The 21,405-nt window shown below is 39.0% G+C and overlaps 1 protein-coding gene across 6 annotated transcripts in view; it reads right to left on the bottom strand.

Moving 5' to 3' along the window:
* AKT3 (AKT serine/threonine kinase 3) overlaps positions 1-21,405 on the bottom strand; it is a 148,873-nt gene that overhangs the window by 82,787 nt on the left and 44,681 nt on the right. Inside the window, exon 2 of one of the 6 annotated variants that reach the window (XM_062637336.1) lies at positions 369-444. The exons of the other annotated variants lie outside the window; for them this stretch is intronic. The gene's annotated coding sequence lies outside the window, so the exon portion shown is untranslated. The remainder of the gene's footprint in view (positions 1-368; positions 445-21,405) is intronic. 6 annotated transcript variants of the gene reach the window in all.

Genomic DNA, 21,405 nt, shown 5'->3' with positions numbered 1-21,405 from the left:
ATAGTTTTGATGCAAAAGGCACTCTAATAACTTATAGGATGACCTTAAATAGATCTTAGCAAACTCTACAATTACATTATTCAATGCATAAGTCAAATTTCATACAAGATGAAACACTGATTAACTCCTCCTACATTTGGCCTTTCTGAAATTCTGATTATACATACAATAATTAACTGGCACCAAATATTTAGCATTTGTTACACCAAAATAATAGGGACCAATAGGAACTGTAATTTTCAAAAATGTATTTGCACTATTTTTTAATTAACTAAACAGATTGATATGGGTTTAGTGGATGCTTTTTCCTCTAGAAAGTAAACAGAACAATTTTCTAATTAACAAAAACAAAATGGAAACTGACTTACAACACTGACTTCAAAATCCTTGTGAAAGTCTGTACTGGTGATGTCACAAATGCTGTCACATCTGAGCGGGTATTGTCTGTAGAAGGTTCAGAAATGTCCATTTTAATCAAAACATTTATTAGAGGTAGTTGTGTCTTGTTTTTCATTTAATGAACTACAGAATCCCTTAAGAATCATGGTTGCAACTCCCTTTAAAAATAATACATTAGGTAAAATCTAAATAGCTGAAATATAAAGATCTCATCCATAATGGATATAGAAATGTAAGAGTAAGGGGAAATCCATACTTTATGCTTCCATCAGCCTTTAATAATGATGTTTGCGTAACACTGATCTAACACTCACATTTTCCAACTTGCTTAAAATGACCTACAGATTATAACTTCAGAGTGCTAAAACGCCAGTGATGGACTACTAGAAGACAGAACATGCCATTTCTCCAAACTTCCAGTAATTTTTAAATGTTCAACTTCATGATACTTCAAAGACACGTATTAACTTCTGTTTCTCCACACTGCAAAACACTAACTACTAAACAACAGCTTTTCTTATCACAAGAAATCATCACATTGCTGGTCTAAATCCCAGAGACAAAGCTGGGGACCCTTGTTCAATTAGATGCAAGTTGCAAGTGCCTGAAAAAAACTTCTTCCTTCTCTCCTTTTTCCCTGTGCAATTTGGGAGCATGGCACTGCCAATAGGACCATGCTGCACTATGAGAAGGGATTTGAGCTGTGTAGGTGGCTGAAGAACTCTTAACATTCATCCTCCTATTTAAAGGATTTAAAGTATAACTATTTATATACTTAAGTTTCTTTTGATGCAAGTCATCTATGTTCTATAACTGTTTCTGTATGACCCCAGTACAGACAAGCAAACAAAGAAAGAAGCTTTCCCAGTAATGACTTACGGTGACAAAATTAAACTTGGGTACAGAAATTCTTAAAACATCTTTTAAAATTTCATGTCTGTGATATAAGAACTGTAACAAATGACGATGGAATAAAGCTATGCTTTTATTTTAAATTCGAAAACGGCGGGGGGGGGATCTCATGCCAGAATGAGGTAGAGGACATATGGGCAGTCTATCACCTGACTACCAAACAGCAGTACTAAAGCTGACACATGTTTGCTAATCCCGAGAGGTAAAATGCTGCTTTGTCTTCCGGGGGTCATGCTGCAGATGAATGTCGGTTATGATGCTGATGCATTTTTCCATACTGATGTTCCCCAGGGAATCTGAGTTCCCCATCACGGAGAAGCGACACAAATTTTTCATCTCCTCTAAAGAGACTTCCATACTTTTGTTTACCAAGTGTGCACATAAGAATAGCAAGCATCAGCAGCACAGCTGAAACACTTTTAACAAAAGCTTTTCTTCTGGATGACTACAGTTTAATTCAGTTCACTTTTATACCAAGACTATTTAGTTTTCAGTGACAGCTTGATCTTGTACCAACAGATCACACACAGTTTGATAGGGAATGACTGAAATTTAGTCACATGACTATTGGTTACAGACAGCAACCCCTCTTCAGACACTCTGAGATGATTAAGGGGAGGAGCATCTCCCAGAGATCTGGTCATTCTCAAATACACTTTTAATCTCCATATGAGGCAGAATAAGGTGAGGCCAAGGGATCAATGACTACTAAGCCAGAGAAATGCTCTAGTTCTCTACAAGTTTCTAATTCTCCTGAAATAAATCTGTTTTCAGACTCCTCTAGTTCCAACAAAACTCCTCAGAGAATTCCAGGTGCAATTTTTCATTATACCTCAGCTAATGTGGCTGAGGAAAAACCCTCCTCCTCTTCCTCCTCCTCCTCCTCCTCCCAGTCCCGCAGTCCAGTGGTCGTCTTTGTCTGATGCACCACTTGTGCAGCTCACTAGTCCAACAGGAAGAAAAAAGGTGGAGGTGGTGGAGGAGGTGGCGAAGCGGTTACGTTCCATCAAGGGTCTAGCTGAACCTCATCCTTCATTAGCAGCATACCATTAGATCTGATATCGTATAAAAAGAAAACATCCTCTGGATATTGCCTGCAAAACTTCCCTCCCTCCCTGCCACGCTGGGCATCTGTTGAAAGGATGTGGTTATGTGAGTAACACGTGGGAGGGCTGTATGTGTATCTATTGTTGATTGTACAAGCACGAACGCAGACAACATACACTTTTTGTTGCAGTCTCTTTTTGTGAAAGGATGGTTGTGCTGCCTGGCTGCATCCTTCATGTGCATTTGCTCCTTAGGTCAACACACAGAAAGAGTAACACTCCTGCCTTCATTTCAGGAGGAAACTTAACGCTGACTTACCCAACCTTTTATACCATTCTCTACACCTGTATTTGTACCACCACAAACAGGACATTTTTATTCTCAACCCAGTAACAAGCCATGCGCTAGAGAAAGTGCCTTTGCAGTGTCTTTAAACAACTCCATTTACTTAACATATCAAAACAATAAGAAGAAATTACTTGATTGCCATGAATCAGTACCTTCAAACATTAAAGTGTAAAGGACTAATAGGCTTTACTTGGTATAATGAGAAAATAAAAATACAGTAAGAGAGTTCTAACTGTCCATGATAAAGAATATTAAAGTGCCAAACTGATGGCAACAGCAGTACCCAGCTAAGAAAGACTATGAAACACACAAGGAACTACAGTAATTTTATCTTTTTAAATTGATACAGTGTTTTTCAAACAGAATGCCAGTGGGAGCTCAGCAAAGAGCAACTGTATTTTTGCTGTTTCATTTGAATAACACTCTGAGCAAGTCTTGGACAAATTCTCAACAAGTTTACATTTCATTGCTAATCTGAGTATCTCGTGCAAATCTGTATAGGACATTTCGTGATTTTTATTCATGGTATCATGTATTTTAAGACAAAACCAAAAACTCATCATTTCAGTATGACCTCTTCAAGGAACGAGTCCACAGAATTCTCCCCTGTTATGCATATACTGGTAAAAAACTATCTGATTTTTTTATTACTTATTTTCAAAAATGTACTCTGTTTTGTTTTGGGGGTATCAAGATGTAGTTTTCAATCTTTCTCTTAGTCACCCTCATTTTGGTTCTGAATAAATCTGGATTCAAGATTCAGTCACAGAGCTCCATTACTCCTTTTGCTGCCACATTAAAGAGCTCTCTACATTTCCCCATTAAGGTTCTTTCTCATGGCAAGGCAATTCTATACTGCTCAATACCCACAGAGGTTCTCAGAACCTCATGTTCTGAAGTCATTCTCTCTAACCCAAAAACACTATAATTTTTCTTCTCTCTTGTTTCTCCAGGATGATAATATTCATTTTAATATTCAATATTAAAAGAGAAACTGGACTGGAGCTCATAATTCCCATCCCCCAGTGCTAATTTACTTCTCTGTATTCTTACTATGCATCTTGAGAAGCTGCAAGGAAACCATTTTCTACAGAACTTGACTATGCATTCTCAAGAATTACAAGCATTAAAGAGCCCAAAGACTTTATTTAACACAGTGGAATTTAAAAATTCCCAGTTCATGAAACCCTAACATTTTCCAGCAGAAACAAGGAGTCCTAAATACCAAGACGAGTGCTGTGTCCCACACCCTGGACATGCTGGCTGGGTGTTGCTTCAGTAACCTTTTGTAGACTCCTACAAAGCAGTCCAAAGATCTCCCTAGATCTGCAAAAAGGATGGAAACTACTATTATTACTTTTAACTACCATTAACTTATATTTAAAATAATACTGCTCCTGTAGTGGAAGACTTTTCCATTTCCCAGGAATATATCTTAATGTTTCATGAGTAGGTTTAGAACTGGTGTGAAAGAAAGATGCACAAGTAAACCAAATATCCAAATATTGGGCATCAACAGAAAAATATAGGTAAAAATAAGAAAAAGTAAAGAAAAAGGATAAAGAAGCGGGGCAAAGGACCAGATGAAAAGACCTTACAAACAGGCAGTAGACTACTGAAAATACTATAACGCCAGAAAAAATGGCTGCCACAATTCAAAAAGAATAAAGTAGTTCTCTCTTCCCTCCCAACCCTCCAAAATCCACCTGGATGTCTTAATGGAAAAGTAAAAAGGTGATTATAGGGAAAAGGTCAGTATTAAGAATGAAAAGCTTGCCCAAATAAGGAGGAAAAGGTAAGACAATAAAATATGCCGGGACAATGTAAATACACAACTGAGACAGATAGAAAAGAATTTGATGAGCTTCTTGCAAAAGATGCTCATGATCAAAAACAGGAAGCCAGGCAAGAAATCAGTGGAACTGCTCAATAACAAAAGTATATAAAGGGAACTCAAGGATGATAAAGCCATAGCAGAGAAGCACTACAAATTACTTGCCTGTTTTTTTTACAGCTAAAAATGCTGGAAAGATACCCAAACCCAGACCCTTTCCCTGTAGTAGATGAGTGAAAGCTAGATGATTTAATTTAAATATGTAGGAATTACCAGATGTCAGCAAGTCACCAAGAGTGGACGCCAGGAGTGCTGAAGGAACGGAAATGTGAAACCACAGAGGTTGCTGGCCAAGAAGTGTTAACTCATAACTACAAATGGCCACACGCCCGGAAGACGGATTGCAAACACAACCTCAAAAAAAAAGAAACTCTAGCAAGGATCCCAGAAACTGCAAGTCTGACTCCTGCTTCTGGTAAGTAACTAGAGTCTATAATAAATAAGATCACACAGCACATGAGACAATGCAGATCTGTTGGGAAAGAGCCATCATAGCTGCTTTGAAAGGAAAGCCTGCATCACTAGCCCGATGGAGTCATACAAGAGAGGCAATAAATATGAGGGAAAGGGCACCCAGTGGGCATGATGAGTTTGTCAAGATTCCTCCCCAAATATCAGTAAAGAAATTAAGTTGCCACAGGACTGGAGAAGAGGTTCTTATACAGTCTGAATGTTGGATGAGTAAGAGGAAAAAGAAAGATCACAGAATCATGGAATCATAGAATAATTAGGGTTGGAAAGGACCTTAAGATCATCTAGTTCCAATCCCCCTGCCGTGGGCAGGGACACCTCACGCTAAACCATCTCACCCAAGGCTCTCTCCAACCTGGCCTTGAACACCACCAGGGATGGAGCATTCTCAGCTTCCCTGGGCAACCCATTCCAGTGCCTCACCACCCTTACAGTAAAGAACTTCCTTACATCCAATCTAAACTTCCCTTGGTTAAGTTTTAACCCGTTACCCCTCATCCTATCACTACAGTCCCTAATGAAGAGCCCCTCTCCAGCATCCCTATAGGCCCCCATCAGATACTGGAAGGCTGCTATGAGGTCTCCACGCAGCCTGCTCTTCTCTAGGCTGAACAGCCCCAACTTTCTCAGCCTGTCTTCATACAGGAGGTGCTCCAGTCCCCTGATCATCTTCATAGCCCTTCTCTGGAATTGTTCCAACAGTTTCATGTCCATTTTTTGCTGAAGACACCAGAACTGTACACAATACTCCAGGTGAGGTCTCATGAAAGCAGAGCAGAGGGGCAGGATCACCTCCTTCAACCTGCTGGTCACACTTCTTTTGTGCAGCCCAGGATACAGTTGGCTTTCTGGGCTGCAAGCGCACACTGAAGCCAGCTCATGTTCAATTTCTCATCCACCAACACCCCCAAGTCCTTCTCTGCAGGGCTGCTCTGAATCTCTTCTCTACCCAACCTGCCTGGGATTGCTCCGACCCAGGGGTAGGACCTTGCACTTGTCATGGTTAAACTTCATGAGGTTGGCATCAGCCCACCTCACAAGTGTGTCAAGGTCCCTCTGGATGGCATTCCTTCCCTCCAGCGTATCAACCGAACCACACAGCTTGGTGTCATCAGGAAACTTGCTGAGGGTGCACTCAATCCCACTGTCCATGTCATCCACAAAGATGTTGAACAAGCCTGGTCCCAACACCCATCCTTGAGGGACACCACTTGTTACTGGTCTCCAGTTGGACACTAAGCCATTGACCACAACTCTTTGTGTGCGGCCATCCAGCCAGTTCTTTATCCACCGAGTGGTCTACCTATCAAATTGATGTCTCTCCAATTTAGAGACAAGGATGTTGTGTGGGACAGTGTTGAACACTTTGCACAAGTTCAGGTAGATGATGTCAACTGCTCTACTCCTGTCTGTCAGTTCCATAGCCCAATCACAGAAGGCCACCAAATTGGTCAGATAAGGGTTAATTAATAAGGTCAGTAAGGTCATTGGTCAAGATAAGGATTAATGGCCACTTTTAAGCAAGAGAGTCAGGAAGTCTCCCAGTGGTTTCATGCTGGCATGATTTTTATATGACATCTTCATCAAAGACTTGGATAGTGCTGTGACCCATGAAATCTTACAGCTTAAGAATGATACTACACTGTAGTGGATAGTCAAATGCCATGTACAGAGTACAATACAGAGTACATAAACGTGAGGTAATGTACCTAGGGAAAAAAAAAAAATCTAAACTATGCCTCACAATGTTTACCTTAGAACCACAAATTATAGTTCAGTTGAGTACTAGATTCAACACTCACAGCTCTAAGAAATAGTAAGTTCATGTACAGCAGCAGCCAAAAAAAAACTATTGGACACATCAGAAAGGATACATAGACAAGATAAAGAAAACTGCTGTGCCCACATCTTCAGTCCTGTCTCCACATCTCAGCAATAAGTTAGTGGAATTATGAGAAAACACAGAGAAAGGCAACCAAAATGGTCCAGGGAATGGAGAAACTGCCTTTTCTGAGAGAGGATGAAAAGACCTCTTTCTTTAGTTCAAAGAGGAGAGAGGGCTGAGGTTTAGAAATCATGAAGGCAGCTGTTAAGAGCAGAACTACTGTTCACCAAATACCACAATAAAATAGTTAGGGCACTTGGTGAAACAGGTCCATAAACAGATACAAGATCATACAGAAATATACCATCTAACTTTACTAATGCAACAGTTCTGGGCTCTGGGAAAGTGCAAGGGAAATTAAAAGCAAGAAAACAGTCAAGCTCACAAGCTCTCCCTAAACAGCATCTCCTCTGCCACTACAGACAGAATACTGGGCTAGGTGGGTCACTGGTACGACCCAGTAGGCTATTTCTTATGTTATGCATACTTAAAGAGAAGCTTCTCTAGTTTGTAAGGCAACTGTCTTACAACAATATAAACCCATAAATTCTTCTCCTCTGTGCTGTACACATGAAGAACAGATTATATTATCACTTCTCTTTTCTTATTTAGCCTCAGCAACTGCAACTCATGCAATTCAGGTCACACCCCCTAAAATGCTGATCACTATCATTGCTGGTCTTGAACTGCACCAGCCAGAAATGGATGCAATTGTTCAGCTAGGACCTTAAGTGCTCAACGGAGCAAAAAGATGCATCTTACAGGCTCTATTACTGTTTATGCATGCCTGTGTTTGTCTTCTTCACAACCCTGAGATATAATTAATACCCGGTTTGTTATCCACAGTACATACTGGCCTTTTTCTTTAGAGCTACTTCCCTAGCCACTTCTTCTCATTCATTTCTTTGCAAAGTAGGTGATTCTAGAGTGCATGTCTTGCTCCCCCTGAACAGCTTTCAGCTACTCAAACACCACATCTTCATATTACCGATACCATTCTGAATTCTAATCCCATCCTCCAGCACACCTGCAGTCCCTTTCATTTTGGAGAAATCTCAAAACATGAATAAACATTCTGTTTTCCATTACTTACCTCATCTGCCTAGGCAGAAGTCAGGTAGCAGCCTAACAAAATTCTATCCCACTTTTACTCCCATTTTGATACTGAACCTTTAATAATTACTCATCAGGTTTCTAACAGTTTTGCTCTTACAAACAAACTCAGTTATTTCACCTAATATATCATAGAATCATAGAATCATTAGGGTTGGAAAGGACCTTAAGATCATCTAGTTCCAACCCCCCTGCCATGGGCAGGGACACCTCACACTAAACCATCTCACCCAAGGCCTCGTCCACCCTGGCCTTGAACACTGCCAGGGATGGAGCATTCACAACCTCCCTGGGCAACACATTCCAGTGCCTCACCACCCTAACAGTAAAGAACTTCCTTCTTATATCCAACCTAAACTTCCCCTGTTTACATTTTAACCCATTACCCCTTGTCCTGTCACTACAGTCCTTAATGAAGAGTCCCTCCCCAGCATCCCTATAGGCCCCCTTCAGATACCGGAAGGCTGCTATGAGGACTCCACGCAGCCTTCTCTTCTCCAGGCTGAACAGCCCCAACTTCCTCAGCCTGTCTTCCTACGGGAGGTGCTCCAGTCCCCTGACCATCCTCATGGCCATATGACTGCTACCTTGTCAGTAAAAGGAAAATTTAAGAGTTTGATACAACTTAACCTCGCAAAATTCAGTGATTCACCTCATTTTTCAGATGTTCATAAACAATGTACTTGTTCTAGTTTTTTCCCCAAGTTAAACTGGTGATAAGCATTTGCCATATTAAACCACATTTTCTTTGAATATAAAAAACTTCAAAAGCAATCCACATAATTTTCTCAGTGCTATCTATTACATTACAGTCTACATTACCTGTAAATTCTATCACCGAAGATCTCGAGTTTTCTAAAGTACAGAACCTGACAAACAGATCCAGTCATAAAACTGATCACTACAGAATACAAAGAGTGATCATATACCATCACATGCATTAATATTCCAAATTCTTATATATACCTTCCAGTTTGACTTTGGGTTATATATAAATATGAAAGAAGAAAAACAAGACCCATCTTAGTCTCAGAAAATTATGAAGGAAGAAAAAAAAAATATCCAGCTTTCATCTCAAAAGAAGCAAATGATTTGCTAAAGGTCTTATTCCTTTGTGTACAACAGGCCATATGACCAATCTTTAACTCTGACATTAACACAACATAGTAAGAGTGTTCCAGAATAATGGTGCAATTAACTCAAAATGCCTACTGCAAATATAAAAGAAAAACACCTTCAAATATTCAACAAATAGCACCTTGCCACGACTATTGTTATCTGCTGCTGCCAATCAGTATTGTTATGGTTGTACAAAGACTCCAGTGCACCAGACTGTCGCTAATTATGTATATTCAAGTGATTAGCAAGCACTTGTTGCCTCGTTCACACCACCCTCCAAACAGCAGCCTTTGAGAGGAGAATAGACTGCAAATTTATTGAGAGAACACTGTTAATCCTTTGGGGAGAATGTAAATGTAAACAGGACTACTCTACATCAAGGTGCTTTGACAACAAAAATCATCTGCATAAACACATGCTCAACAACAAACAGGTGTTCTATTTCACAACTAGCGCCCATTTGATGCTTTCAAGTAAGCATTATGCACAAACTGTTAGAAGTACTTTGAAACCAGCTGCAATTACTATAATTAGCTGTTTTTCCTACACTTTGGTGTTTTTTTTTGCCTGTACCTGTTCAGTATTGTGTTAGTTGCAATCTGTAAACTCAACTGAAGCGAAGGTTCTAGCCTCCTATTTAAAGTTTACCATCCTCTCAGTTCAGCATGCACTACGACAAGTTCATATTTTATCGTTAAATTGCCACCAGTTATAAGATGATGTTTGCATTAAATAACAGCCCTACAAATGTCAGGTCACTCATCTAACACTCATGAATAGGAAAACAAGGACAATTGCCAAAATAGCACCATAAAAACAGTAAGCCTTCAATGTTCAGGATTTCCCTTTTTTACAGAAATGTCCCCAGGAACTAACAAGACTTATTTTTAATAACACGAACCTTATTTCTAGTTTTACCAGACAATGGGTGGTGAAAAGTCTTGCTTGTACATAGACAGCTACTTGTCCTAATATGCTTCAAGTAAATGTTTTTAAAATTATTTGATCAGAATGCAAATGCTTCCTTCCATTTAATGAATACAAAATACAGGCAAACCACCCCTATGTTATTTTCTATTCTTATTAAAATGATGTATCCAAGTGTCTTCCTGTTCTTACTCAGCCCTTCATGGCCTCTACACACCTCTTGGTTTTCAGCACTTCCAAATCCTCCACCACAGTGAAGCGTTTCAGTAGGTGAGTTCAACATGAACAGTGAACAATACCAGTGGCCTTTTCTCCAAAGTCAAACCTTAATATGCTAATTCTGCAAGCCTGGCAATGCCACCTACAGATAGCTAAAATCCAACTCTCCTATCTTATGATTTACCAGGTTTTAACCACTGAACTGAATAATTCCATATTCAGCACCTGCTGAGACAAGTTTGTTTGGGGTTTGGTTTGGTTATTTTTCCCCACAAATGAAAAGCTTAATAAGCAAAGACTGGCACTGCCCAGGGAGTAAGAAGACAGCTGGGAGGAAGGGCTAAAGATGATAAATACACAGCACTAGAAGGACAGGATACAGATGACAAAAGAAAGAGGCTCTTCTACCTCAGGCAAAACAGGCAGGAAAATCTATGATCAGCACAGGAAAATCTATGATACGGTACCTTTCCAAGACCAGGCGACAGCCTACTATTGGCAGCATAATTTGACATGCTCCACCTATATCAAAATGTACCTCAGGTCCCTCTAATGCTTTTTCCATCTGTAACTGAAAAGTTCTACTTTGGTGGACATCTACTATGGGTGATTTAGAAACTGTGTATTTTTAACAACAGCCACTATTTTCTTCCAACCAACTTCTGCTCAGCTGGAAATTATATGAAAGCCTCAGTTCTGCTGGACCAGCCAAGCAGTACACACTATATTCATAGCAGTTATTCCCTAAGAGACCAAAAGAATGACCAAAAATTTTAATGAACAGTTGTAATATTACAAAACTTTCCACAAAAAAATGCAGGGAGCAGCCTATGTCTAGAAAAATCCAAGCAAAGCTAACTTTTGGGCTTCTTCCAGGAAGATACCATCCTTTGAGAAGCCCGAACAGGGGGTGATAAACCAATAGTTACTCTCATTTTTTCTACTAGCTCTTGTGGCAAAGTATGTAAAATGTAGCTAACCCAGCAGTTTCAATTGTACAAACGATCCCCACAATGACATGGACATTTCTTTTTCTCTGACTTTTCTTTCTTGACAAACAGAAAAATCTGGTAAGTTAACAATAAAATAGTATCTACGGCTTGTATATTCAAATATGAAGAAACACCAGATTCAGAGTTACCTTAAGATTTCAACGTACACTAACAGCTGTAAGTTAGAGAATGTCTTGCATTAGAGTCATCTTTCATTTGCATTCCTAGCTCTCACACTGTAATCCCGAATCAAATTTCACAATACAGCAGCACCCAGCCACTCTAAAAATGCAAACGCTGCCTAGCCTCAACACTACCATTCATGTGACCTGCAGTAAGGCAATTCATGGATCTAGACTCTTCTTTGGGGTACAGAGTATTTTTTTATGTCAGTTTAATTCCCTGAACCAACTCTGCTCACTTAGATGGACACTGCTGCTTAAACCAAAACATGTAGCATATGCAAAGGCTGAAGTTAGCAGCCCCTTCTTCCCCCTGATAGAAAGACACAGGCATTAGTTTCGCTAATCTGAGTATATCATAATCTGTCTTGGCACATGAACAGATATGTAGTGGCTTAAGCAAACCTTTCTGATTCTGTAATAAAATAGTCTAAGCGTTAGTAATTTGTTACAGAATTTCTGATGGGAACGGTTACTTCTGTTGTCACCACATGAAGGGGTTGGAAGAGGGGAACAAACAGCTGTGAAATGCTTAAACAGCTCCAGGTAGATGTACAAATATGGTTTAGTTACTGTCAAATAAGTCAGCTGTATGCTAAACAGAAAATAGGGCTACATGGATATTTACTCCTCATTCACTTCATTACCACACATAAACTTACATGCAGACACTTCCACTTTGTTTATTTAGTTAAGACTCTTTGTGAGACTCAAAGGCAACTAATTAGGAGAAATATTGTATTGAATTCCAACATAAGGAGGAGTTTAGAGCCTGGGATCCCATTTACACACACAACCATGTACTGTTCCTGTGTTTCAAGTAAAAGCTATGAGAGTAAAAGAAGAGTACATAAGAAGGTCATTATAAGCACTTGCAAAAAAAAAAAATGCACATTATTTGATAAAAGCATTAAAGGTTTATAAACTCACAGCATCCTGAAAAATCCACGCATATGTTTATATTCACTTTATTACAGGGCGTATATTTAAGCATGCATAAGAGATTGATCTAAATAAATGCTCTGACACTGCAAGTCTTAAGTGCATCAGTCAAAGAAAAAAAAAATACTAATCAGACATGGGTTCCAGAGAAGAAAGAAACATAATTTTAACATGAGACCGTTCTGAGCTTTATAACATTACAGTTACCTCTGATTTAATGCGTTTCACTATACTCTTCTCTTAAAAAAAACTTTTCCTTGTATGCTGCATCCAGATTTTTCATTTCTTTCATGTGTTCTGATGAAAGGTGAGCTCTTCCTAAAAACAGAGCTGGGCAGATGAATAATAAGCTTGCATCAAGCTTACATTCTTAAGCTAATGTTCCCAGCAAGTCTCATACCATGCTATTGTTTTAAGACTGTATTCTTCCTGCAAAACTATATATAGCGGTTATGCATGCATTACATCCGAGGTGGTCAGATCTGACTGCTGGATTTCCTCAAGAAGAATGAGGATCTTTAGGATGGACCAGCTGGCTCCTTCCTCAGGTAAGCAAGCAGGGTTTAGCCTGAAGAAGACAAGTAGCCCTTCTTTCAGGGATCCAAAGAGTAATTTGTTAGCTAGCATCCATCAGGAATGCAACAGTGACTAGATGAGCCAAAGCATCACACCTACACAGACCTTGAGTATATGTCTTGCATTATTTTGGAAGTCTTCCTGTTAAGGAGAACTAACTTCCAGTGCCATAGAAATTATGGAATTTATTACTATGCTGAAGAACACACAAGCAATCTAACTGTGTTCAATATTCTCCAAATGAAGTAATGTAGCTCACAGCTGTAGCCTGTAAGCTTTGGTGACTAACCTTCAGCCGAAGGTTTTAATGAGGTGAAAGTCTGTTCAATTGTTGGTAAGGAAATGAAAATGTTTTTTTTTCAGAAAGTCCTCCTTTCGTGACAAGGCCTCCATAGAGGTTGTGTACAAGACTATCTACTGCAAAAATGAAACACTTAAGGCTGCTACCAGAGGAAATCCAGAGTAATAGAGGAGTTGCACCTAACAGACTGGGTGACAGAGGCATAGCTAATGGGAGCAGTTAGACAGCACCCCAGTTTCTGAAACAACCAACAGTGAACAAAGATAGGAGCAATTAAAAAGGCCGTCAGAAACAACTTGGTGTGGATAATGCAGTCTTCAAATCAAACACTTCAGAGCACTAATGCCTACACAAGAGTGACCACCTAAAGGTGGAACTGTTCATACAGGCCTGGCAACTGGGACCAACGAACTACCCTGCCCATGAGGCAGGACTGCTCCTCCAACAAACCAAATGAAATACAACTTCAAGGAATGGGATTAGTGGCAGGCTACTTTGGCAAGGCCTCAGAGCTGTAGGAGATCTGGACTACAGCCAACATGTTTTGGGCATGAGTACTGATACTGTTACAATATTATCAATGGTTCAGACTTCCAAAACTGATCTTTCATTGTCTTTTATTACTTTTAATGATATGCTGCAACAGGGAAAATACTGCTTTCAGACCAGCTAAAAAATATAATCCAGTGTCTTGGTTTTCTAGGTAAGAAACAAAGTTGTCAAAGTTTAAATGTTTCTGTAAAGACCCCTAAGACACTTAAGAACAGGGTTTTGGCAGAACAGCATTCTTCCTCACAGACCAAACTTCTGGAAAGAGAACACTCCCCTCACAAGAACGTATGCTGTAAATTGTGCTCTCTGGCTGCCTCCATACTCCATTCCTCCTAATTTCCTGCAAAGAGAAAAATCCAAAACAAACAAGATCACATCCTTACAGCAAACATACATAGTCTGAAATCCTTCTTCAGCAGCTTGGGTGTAAGCACTCTTCTGGTTTGTTTAACAAATAAGCAATGTCTAGTGGTTGGAACAGCATTTAAAAGGGGAGAGACAGCAGTATTTGTACAAATATTTAAAATAAGTACACTTTCAAAACAGGGCCATATTGTAACTAAAACACTATAATGCATTTATAACTAAGGCTGACTAAATGAAATTTGCTTACACCACACCATCCACGGCACAGCCAGCACATTGTGATGGAGAATAGAGCCCCCCCGCCCCGTACCACTCTAACCGCAGTGTACTCTTTCTAAGTAGCCTTTGTGGTGCTCACTTTCACAACCCCACTGCAGTGCAAAGCAGTTGCTCCTCTTACATCCTGTTCCCAGAGCGGGCAGGGGCTGTAAGAGGATTTCTTTCGGAGCAGTGCCCGGGATGATGTCACTCTGGTTCTGCAGGGGAGGAACAGTACCAGGAAGCGTCAAACCCTCGCATTGTTCAGGGGGATCAGCACATGGGGGCAGGTTGTAAGTCTGGCTGTGGACCAGCAAGACTTTAGATCAGGATTTCACTCAAGGAGGCAGCTGGAGCAATAAACACAACGTTCGCTTCTGTTCCACGGGATGCTTCAAATGTAAACATTCACTCTATAGCTGAATTCCCAGTTTACATTACACTAAGCACAAAGGAGAAGAAATGCAAATAGCTGACATCTAGCAAAGGTAATAAATCTCTAAGTGTTGATTCCCAAATACTTTCAGATAATTCCCTTTCCCTCTTCCACAAAATACCTCTGGAGTGACATCAGTACAGTTTTAAACAGCAAACTACATTTATGACCCTGAGAAGTTAAACACAAGGAGGAAACAATGAATGAGATCATCCAGCGAGGTGGGGGATGTTTCTTTTCACAAATTACTGCCACTTTCTTTTTCTCTTTTTTAATTTTTACTTTAAAAAAATTTGCATCCTAAAGCTTTTCTCAGTCTCTCCATTATGTAACAGTTCTTTAGGAAACCGCCAGCTACCCTGACAACTGGGATGTTTTGCCAGAGTGGCTTTGTCTAAATCCTAAAGCAGTCCTTGGCTATGCGCTGAGCCCAGTGGCTGCCTGTGATCTGAATGCCAATGAAGAGTGCTGCCCCTCTTGTCTGACAAGTCAGAGACTTAAAGGTCTATCTCAGGTCAGCAAACTGTCTGGGCTACTTTTGTGAGCTTAAGAGACTGAGAAACGCAGACAACAACACAGTCCTTTCCTTTTAGGTATCATGCTGGGCAAAGAGTGTTTCATGTCCAACTGTCGTGTTTTATTTCATGTTTACCTTCATGTTTTGCTTCTTGTTTGCTTCCAAGTCTTACTTTCATTCCCCACATCACCACTTAAGTTCAACCTCCTAGTGGACAGATAGGGATGAAGATTACTTTGCACTTCAAAATCAATTATATAAACATACATATCCAAAATCCAATTAAGATTACCAAAAATTAATAGTGAAATACATAATGTGTCCAGTTTGGCATATGGTCTCCCAGTCTGGTGTACTGGCTCTATACTATTTAACTCTTCAGCTTTTCTTTGAGTTCCATTCAAAGAAGCCCTATATCCTGTACCTATTCTTTTTTGCTGTTGTTGCAAATCATGAGAAATAGTGCAGCAGGCCAAAAAGCAGTCAATGCTGTTGCCAAGATTTGTTACAAACACCTGGAAATTCTCTTTTTTGACACAAGAGATCTCTCAAGATGGCAATGGATATATAATCCATCACTATCAGTAGTTATGAGGAAACAGTAACTTCCTTTCTATTCTTTCATAGCATTTCTACTTTTGGAGGCAGGGATATAATTATCTGCTAGCTACACAAAATGTTAACTTATTTTCTTTCTTACTATTGCTTTTTACATAAACTGTGAAATCTTACTTTGTTTTATGAGCTCTACAATGCACGCCAACTTTTTTCTAAATATTTAGCTAAAGCTATGAGCTGAGACTATTTTCTAATCTAAGAAATCATACTGTTTACATTCCCAGTTTTACCACCTTTCCATTGTAACTGGCAATTTAAGCTTCAGCTCTTTTCATGGGAAACTTCAGTTTAAACACTGAATTCTTACACATGAGCATCTTTAATTAACCCCAAAAGGAAAGGATACCTTGCTTTCCAGGTTGAAGACTGAAGACAACTAGATTTTTCATTAGGTATTACTCTACTCTTTTCATGAAGGCTTAGTGAAAACCTGCTTTACTTGTATTTACCACACAGAATTCCAGGAAATGGGATGAAGAAAACCTGTAGCGTATCTATTGATTTTTAGAAGGCATTTCAATATTAGACATTAAAGCTCAAAAATGAAAAACCCCAAAGTTGGTCATCGACTTGTCAGATAAAACCAAGGAATAAAGACAGAGCTAAGAGAACAGCTTTGAAACCACAGCTAAATCTCCCACTAAGAAAGGCTGCTAATTATGCTTTTGAACTTGCAAACAATTCTTTGCACAGCTACATGAAGAAAAGAACTTTCAATGATATATTTTTGGCATATGATCTTGAGGAGGAGGTTGCTTTTTTACTTTATTTTACCTACAGTAACTCATTCATTCTGAATGTTACTTTGGGCAAGAGGGAGAACTGCTTTGGAGTAACAGTTACGTAACTGGTAAAACAAAATTCTGTGTGATATTTATAAATACATAGATGCATATTTAAATCTGCATTAAAAATATTGAAATGAGAACTAAGTTATAGAGCTGTATCTTTTTAAGGAAATAATTTAATAAAGCATATCTTGTGGGGTTTTTTTCAATCTATCACCTTCATTATAATACCTTAATTTTCCTAATTTCTCAAACTGTTCACCCTAATTCCTAGCCAGAAAGAGCATTTCACAGATACATCCCTACACAGAACTTCCACAAATCTTACTGAAAATATTCACAAATCTTCCTCCCAACTTTTAAGCCAGACCGCCAGCACTTCTGCCACAGATGTCTACAAAACACAGTATGTACATCTAGCATCAGTGAGGTCCTTTCTGAACCCTCTTGGCTTGGTAAGACACATCTCCAGCTTCCATTCATTCTTCCATGCCCACTGGTTGTTGAGGTTTTGTAGAGTTCTTTTTCTCTCCTAATGAAGTGCTGAACAAAATGCTCCTTAAGTCAGCATTGTACAAGAAACTTTAGATCTCACAGAACAGCAACTAAAATTGCATCATCATTAACATCAATAATGGCTTAGGGCCAAAACATCAAATTTCCATTACATAAAACTGAGGCATTTTCTATCCCAAAGTATTATGACCTTCCAAAGTGATCAAGAAGGCCTTGTGTGACCATGGGAAAATAACCCTTTATCTGATGACTTTCACAACCTTGCAAGGAGTGGGAATAAGCTACTGAAAAAAGTATAAAATCAATAAATCCTTCACCAATTTGTAACCTTAGTATTCAAAGTCTTCAGCCATGCCTTCAGTACTGATGAAAGGCACATGTCTGACACTAACAACACGCACCTTCAGGCTCGCAGTCGACTGATGAATTATTGACTGATGGTACTGAAAGACAAACTCCCAGAAAACAAAATTCAAGCTTCCTCCACAGTTTGAGGTAATCACTTCAGTGCCCTGGTGCTCTTGTCTTGGAATGAATTCCCCAAGATTTTCAGGATTCTCAAAGTTTTGCAGCCTCTGTGTTAGACCAGGACTGCACTACTGATTTATCTTAACAGCCACTTGATTGCTGGCTGGCAATATATTACATGAAACCTAGTAAGAAGAATGCTATGACAAAATTAACTGCTTGTTTTCATTTCCTTCCTTTGCCTTGTCTCCCAATATCCATGCAGCACCACAGCGGTCTCAGGAGAAAAAGTGTTACATGTTGACATCACTTACAATACTAAATACATGGCCACAACCTCCACCATATAAGCTAACAGACAAAATCACTGTGCTCAGCACTATGCAGCAGTTGGAACACAAAAATTTCAAAGGCTGCTGACCAGCAAAATACCAGCTGATACCTGAAATACAGAGAGCCGGTTTGACAAAGTCTCACAGTTACAGTACAATTTACTTAATAAAGAAAAAGAAGAAAGAAAGAAAACCACACTTTTACATATTTTGGGATACCTATTGTGATAAATATTTATGTATTGAGCATAGCAGTTTGCTATGTGAAATATAAATTGTGCAAGCTAGCCACATTATGTCGGCAACTTCATCTGGACTCACTCTTTTAGAAAGTAAGAAACAAAATATATTTCCTGCTTTTTCCTTCCTCAGTCAAGAGAATATCCTTGACACAATGTATACCTTATGTATGAGAGCACAATGATCCCCTCAGATTTTGGGTTTGTAACTGAATCATGTTCCAAAATTTGCTAAAATTTTGGATATGAAAAAAAAAAAAATTCAAAAAAAAAAAAAAACACACAAAAAAAAAACCCAAACCAAACAAACCAAGAGAATGCACCAAGAAAAAAAGATTTTTCCAAAGACATGTTCCAGCATCCTGGACCTTTACAAAGTTTTGGTACCAGGTGAGAACATCTTACATATCTCGACAAGCAAATTCCATAACTGATTATCACTACTCCTTTCTGATAACTTCAGACCTTTTTACAGTAACTCCTCAAGGCAACTAAAAAAAAAAAAAATGTACTACAGATTTACAAGTTTGATCACATTTTTGAGAATTTTCACCCAAGTGGCTGTGCAAGAAAAGCATGGCTCCAAACTTCTTTAGGTTCATATATTGATACAGGACATTAGATCAAGTGCTTTACAGAGTCTCTTCTTGCTAAAGATGAATGAGTTAAGCAGTGTAAAAGGTAAGAGCCCTCCTTCAAAGCAAATACTCTTTGGTGTTCTGAGCATCCTTTCTAACCTTTGACCTTTGTGAAAGGATGTTCTGCCTTTGCATTAGTTTACAGGTGTTGATAATTCCAGAAGTGCTACTTAGGCAGATTTTCCTGAGCAATTCTGATTTCCTCTGCACTTTTCCAATTGCAATATAGCTTAAAGAAATTCTAATTTGAGTTCCAAAAGAGATTCAGAAAAACTGCAAACCAAAAATCGCAACATCTGAATTGAGCAAATTTGTATAAACTATTCTTAAGAACAGAATTAGTGGGCAGACAAAGCAGTACGTAAAAACTATCAGTACAATCTCTGTAAAAAGAAATTATACTTCAGAAATCTGAGGGCTCTTTTTAAAGAATTAATAAGCATTTAGATCAGGAAAAAAAAAATCCAATTGATACAGACTGTGCAGGTTTCCAAACAACATTGGACAATACCCTTAACCTAAAAAACCTAAACTTCCACAGGACAAATGGGATGTATACTGTATTGTGTATACTTGCCAAACGTGCTTAGTAAGGAAGTATCATTTTCAGAACAGAATATGTCAAGATTGTTCAACCGCTCTACCTTCCCCCTTACCAGTGTAACCACCATCAATTTCTGGAATAAAACCCGAGAGTGCTGAAGGGCTACACCACCCTATCCAAAGCATGAAAGAGCAGACAGAAGCACACAGCTGTCACCACCTCCTTGAACAGGAGTAACCTCAGCAGCTTGAGCCAATTCCCACATTACCTGGAGGCAGTCTTTCCACTCATTCAGCTGAAGCTGTATACAAGTTGTTATTTCCCAGGGAATTAGGGGAAGCTACAATGTCATGCTACTGTGTAAAAACATTATAGTAAGCCTTCTGTCAAAAACCTTTACAGTAAATAGGCTTTGAAATTTAACTTGGAACTTGCAGTGTGGCAGGGGATTCACCTGATGTCAGATGCCTGCAGGAAGAGCCACCCAAATGTGATGATTATTAAAAAATAATTAATATATATATATATATCACTTCACACCTGCTAAGCTAAAACTTGTTGAGTCTGGCAGCCCAATTCTCCAAAGGCTTGTTATGCAGACCATTTTCTCTCCCTGATGCAAGGGCTGACCAGGTCATTTCCTGCAATTTCTCCTTCTGACAATCAATTTTCTGCAACAGTGCCAGAAAACTGAATGAGAGCAGAGAGGCTCTTTCTTGCACTCCAAATATTACATTTAATTATAGTCAGGTAGCGTGGAGATTAAGGAAGCAGTTCACATGAAATAATTCAGGTTGGGACAAATGAATTGCAGAATTCTGAATAGACAATGGGGCAGCACGGGGATAAAAAACACCAGAAGGCCAGAGTGGGCAACTGGATGGCCAGAAAGTTTAGGAGTTGAGAGAAATCCAAAATAGTCACAGAAATTATTTGGGAGCACAGAGCAAGATCTGTAATTCAGGATGGTCCAAGAAGACAAAGAGAAAGAAGAGGGTGAGATCTGGAAGGTGTAGATGCAAATGAGTAGCAGCAGGGCAAGAAAAAGAAGAGAATAAAAATACAGAAGGAAAGATAAAGTGGGATTAAGGAGAAGGGTAAAGAAAAGTGAGTGTCAAGGTCAGAAAGTACATTTCCCAGAAAGATCTGAATTTACGGGTCCAGCATTGTTACATCCTTCTGGCAGCATACAGCTGTGAAAACCTCTGGAAGTAGTGTTTCATTCCCTCCACTAGCTAATTCTCATTACAGATAAGAGTTGCAGCTACCAGTTACATTTTTCAAGTGCAACTATCTGTTCTAACCCAAACTGAGAGAGAACTCCATGTGATATAATTACTTTTCAGTTGATTCTTCAATAGCATCCAAAGCAAACTCCTTTAAAAGCCTGGCTAGTTAGCTACTAAGTGGAGTATTGAAAAAGTTTTCAAAATGCCGGAAGTAAAGCTGACTACATAGACTTAATTTCAAATTCTCCAGCAGATACACTGAACCCTCACACAGTTACTTATTAGAAAGCCTACCTTGCATGCATATTAAATATAGTCTTAATTTTATGTGTATGTATTTGACAGTGAATTCTCAATGTTAAATTATTATATACCTACATTTTAATTCATGTTTTTATTTCAGAGTAACTGTTGATGCACTGTGTTTTTCCTTGCATTTCTGTATCTAAAGCTCTCCCCAGGGAAAAATAAAACACACACAATCCCGCCCCAAAAAAAGACCCAAAACAAACAAACAAAAAAATAAATCAGTGGCAACTGCAATAACAGCATTCACTCACAGTATTAAATAACGGAG

This window comes from Pezoporus occidentalis, unplaced genomic scaffold (genome assembly GCF_034315485.1).
Source record: "Pezoporus occidentalis ecotype Australia unplaced genomic scaffold, CSIRO_AGI_Poc_V1 ctg52, whole genome shotgun sequence".
Lineage (NCBI taxonomy): Eukaryota > Metazoa > Chordata > Aves > Psittaciformes > Psittacidae > Pezoporus > Pezoporus occidentalis.
The sequence above is the reverse complement of the archived record's forward strand: the minus strand, read 5'-3'. Positions and strand labels throughout refer to the sequence as shown.